General features: G+C 35.7%; 1 pseudogene; it reads right to left on the bottom strand.

The window, feature by feature from the left end:
- Positions 1-2,621: 2,621 nt before the first annotated feature.
- LOC101585598 lies at positions 2,622-2,888 on the bottom strand (annotated as a pseudogene).
- Positions 2,889-4,496: the final 1,608 nt, after the last annotated feature.

Raw genomic sequence — 4,496 nt, 5'->3', positions numbered from 1 at the left:
TGCTGTATTTATCTTACTGTGAAGAGTTTATTTCACAGTGATATTCACAAGAGCCAGCATGTAGTCCCAGAGATTGACCTAAATGTCCATGGATGGGCAAACAGGTAGAGAATATAGGGATACACATAGATTATTATCGGGCTTTAAGGAATGAAACCCTGTAATATGTTGACATATGAGTGAACCTTGAAGAAACTATTCAGGGGAAGTAATTATGCACGCAATAGAGGCACAAGCTTAAAATTCGACTGATGTAACAAGCCACCTACAGTAGGCAAATTCAAACAGTGAGAAAATAGAATAGAGGTTACCAGAACCCAGAGGGAAGAAAAATAAGGAGTCCTTTGTGAATTGGTTACAAAGTACCTGTTTGCGATAGAGTTTTGAGAACAAATAGGGGTGGGATAGATGTACAGCAATGTGAGTTTACTTACCACTGAATTGTTTTTTTAAGAGACTATGAAATAGTAGAAGAAAAAAAAGAAATGATACAGAATTTCACTAAACAAAATAACAATTCGATAATAGTTGTCATATTTCATAATGTTGTTTTAAACTAGTTGTTGAGATTACCAGAAATAAGCAAGCAAAATTGTTTTTAAAAATTTATGAAAAATTAAAAAGACAAAAAATTAAGCTTTAACTATTCCTTTCAGTAGGCAAGCAGAAATCAGCAGTATAATTATCCAAACTATCCTGTATATATAAATACATTTTTTTCTTTTTTCTTTTTTGGCAGAACTGGGGATTGAACTCAGGCCCTTGTGCTTGCCAGGGAAGTGCTTATTCCATTGAGCCATCTCCCTGGCCCCTTTTTCCTCCTTTTTTTCTTTCTTTTGTCCTTTTCCTAACTCCAGTTTTTCCTTCCCCTTGCAGAGTCCTTTCCTTTCACAGTGTCTATTGCACTTTTCAGATTTTATTTACACTTTCAGGTTCTTACACTAGTGAGACAATATATTTGCATATGCATCTCTGATTTATTTCACTTATAAGTATCATCTTTAGTTGCATCCACTTACCTATAAAAGCCTTGACTGTATCTTTTTTTAATAGCTGAATAATACTTCATTGTCTAAAAACAGCACATCTTTTTAGTCTATTCTGCAGTTGATGGCATTTGGGTTGTTTCCAAGATTTAGTTATGACAAACTGCACTTCAATAAACATGAGTGCACATATATCCTTGGGGTATGATGATTTCAGTTCTTTTGGAAAAATGCCCGCAAGCTGGCTTGAGTGGGACCTCCAATCATAGCTTTCTGAGAAATCTTCACGCTGATTTCCGCAGAGGTTGTACCAGTCTGCACTCCCACCTACAGTACAGAAGGGCTCCTTTTCCCCACAGCCCTTCCAGCATTTATTATAGATTAAGTCCTTGATGATAGTCAGTCTTTCTGGGGTGAGATGGAATCTCAGTGTTGATTTAATTTGTATTTCTCAAATGACAAATGATGTTGAACATTTCTTTCAAATATCTATTTGCTATTTGTATTTCTTCATGTGAGAAATGTATATTTATGTCAGATGCCCACTTTTGGATTGTGTCTTTGAATGTGAGGAGCCTGATGTTTTTAAATTCTTTACATGTTGTGAATACAAGTCCTTTATCTGAGGGACAATGAGTAAAAGGTTTTTTCCCAATTTGTGGGTTTTGTTTTTACTCTGTTAGTGATTTCTTTTGACATGCAGAAACTTTTCAAAATGATGATGTCCTTATTGTTGATCCTTTGAAGAATTTCCTGTGTAGTTTGGTTTTTGTTCACAAATTCTCCACCTGCCTGTATGTCTTGAAGATTTCTACCTATTTTCTCCTCCAGTACATTTAGTTTTTCTGTTTTAATGTTTACATCTTTGATCATTATTGACTTTAGCTGATAGACATGAGTCTAATTAGAGTCTTCAGCACACGGAAAGGCAGTTTTTCCAGGGCCATTTATTGAAGAGGCCATCTTTCTTCCAGGGAACACATTTGGCCCCTTTGTCAAAGATAAGGTGGCTGAATGTGTTGTAGTTGTGTCTGCATCTTCTAATCTGCTTGGTTGATAGTCAGGTCTGGTTATTTTTTTCTTTTTTTAGCGGTCACCTTTTAGTGAGCATAAATTCTTTTTTTTCCATAATTTTATTGACAGACAAATAGCAGTGAGACAGTTTAAAATCAAATTGGTAGGACAGTTTCAATAATTAACACATTGCATACTGCCACATGGCTGACACTGACAAAGGATCTACAATCTGAGGTACAGGATCTCAGGATAAATCCTGAGAGGATTTCACTGACCTTATCAGATCCAAAACCTACAACTCTTGTTGCATAGGTCTTGATTTATCTTGGTCTTAACCATCCAGAAGAAAAGTATAAACGTTAAGTATAAGAAGTAAATCCATGATGTGATGTTGAGCTGTAGGGGACTCAGGTCAACAATTTCTGATGCTGCCAGTCAAGCAGAAGACTCAATACTATTATGGATTACTGGACTCTTTTAGAATATTTTGCTGAGTGAACATTAATTCTAACTTAAGCAATAAACAAATTGAGCCATGATTAAGCTGTTTACAGACAGGAGCAGTATGAGGCAGTCACAGGCTAAAGAACAGAGTGTGCCCTCCACTCTGGCACCTTTTCAGTGATACTTGCATCTCCACTTATGTTTGAGTTCCTTGTAAGCAAAGCAATAGTTGAAAAGCACGTAGGCTGCGAGCACCATGCTCAGCCCCACAATGCTCCCTTTCTTCACATTGATGTACTTGTTGTAATACAGGTTGTAATATCCCTGAAATGCTCCAGGAATGCTCTATAGAGAGAAATCCTGCATCAGTGTCCAGCTGGGCAGCTCCCCTATTTTCGCATCCTAGAGTCTCTTCTCTTTCCATGGTACAACCAAAGCCATCTTGGACTCCTGACATTCTCTGAGGTCTGGCTTTTTAAGAATTTAGTACAGGGTCTACAGGGTCTCACTACACAGATCAGACTTATAGCAATCTTCCTGTTTTCAGCCTCCCAAGTGCTGAGATTACAGGTGCACACTACTACGCCTAGTCTTGCTGACTCAGTGCGCCCCAGGGGTGAGGCCAGCATGGCACACCAGGGATTGAAACCCAGTCCCTGCATTTGCCTAAGCAGATGCTTTAATCTATTGAGCTACCTGGTTGGCCAATTTTTTGTTTTGTTTTGTTTTTCTTTTTGCCAGTAACATGATGATTTTATCACAGTAGTTTGTGGCATAATTTCAAGTCAGGCATTGTGATGCCTCTTGCCTTTCCTTTGTTGTCCAGGATTACTTCTGATATTCTGGATCTCGTCTGGTTCCAGATGAATTTTAGGAATTTTTTCTACAGCTCTGTGAGGTATATTAATGGTATTTTAATTGGGATTGCATTGAATCGGCATAACAATTTTGAGAATATGGCCATTTTCACAACATTGGCTCTTCCTACACAGGAGCAAGGAACATATTTCTATTTTCTGAAATCCTCTTCAATCTCTTTTCTAAGAGTACTTTAATTTTCACTGTATAAATCTTTTATATTCTTTGCTAGATTGATTAGTGCTTCATTTTTTTGGATGTTATTGTGAAAGGCATGGTTTCCCTAATTTCTCTCTCAGTGCCTTTGTTGTTTGTGTACAGAAATACTATTGATTTTTGAGTGTTGGCTTTATATCCTGCTATGATTATGAATTTGGTTATTAAATTACAAATTTAATAATTCGTGGAATTTTTGGGTAATTCTATTTAAAGAATCATGCCATCTGCAAATGATGATGGTTTCACTTCTACCTTTCCAATCATTTTTTAAAAATTTTTCTCTCTTGTCTAATTGTTCTGGCAAATGATTCTTGAACTATATTGAGTAGGATTAGTGACAACGGACATCCTTGTCCTGTTCCTGATTTTAAAGTGAAGGCTTTCAGTTTTTGTCTATTTACTATGATGTTGGCTGTTGGTTCATTATGGATTGCTTTTATCAGGTTGAGATATAGACCATCTATTCCAATTTTTTGTAGGATTTTATCATGAAAGAGTGTTGCACACTGTCAAAGATTTTTGTGCATCTATTGATTTTTTCTTGTACTACTTTTCTTTTTATATTAATTTTATTGAGAAAGAAGTAGTGATGAGACAGTTTCAAAACAGGTTAATAATATAGTTACAACCATTAATGCATTTCATATTGTTGTCTTCATAGTAGATATTCATAGTACAAGATGCAGACATGATATTTTGTCTAAACACTATTAGTTCAAAACTTTCTTCTCATTTAAGAGAAAGTAGCTGTATATCTATGCTATTTTGTATATACAGAGATATATATATTTTCTCTACAAAATGGTCCTTCATTTATTTTTTAATAATTTTATTGAGAAACAAATATCAATGAGACAGTTTCAAAACCGATTGGTGGGACAGTTTCGATAATTAATATATTGCATATTGATGTCTTAGTAAGTCCAAACTCTGTAGATCTCCACCTTAACTTCAGTAGGTGTGAAGGTTATA

Source organism: Octodon degus, unplaced genomic scaffold, assembly GCF_000260255.1.
Source record: "Octodon degus isolate 3935 unplaced genomic scaffold, OctDeg1.0 scaffold00412, whole genome shotgun sequence".
Classification (NCBI taxonomy): domain Eukaryota; kingdom Metazoa; phylum Chordata; class Mammalia; order Rodentia; family Octodontidae; genus Octodon; species Octodon degus.
The sequence above is the reverse complement of the archived record's forward strand: the minus strand, read 5'-3'. Positions and strand labels throughout refer to the sequence as shown.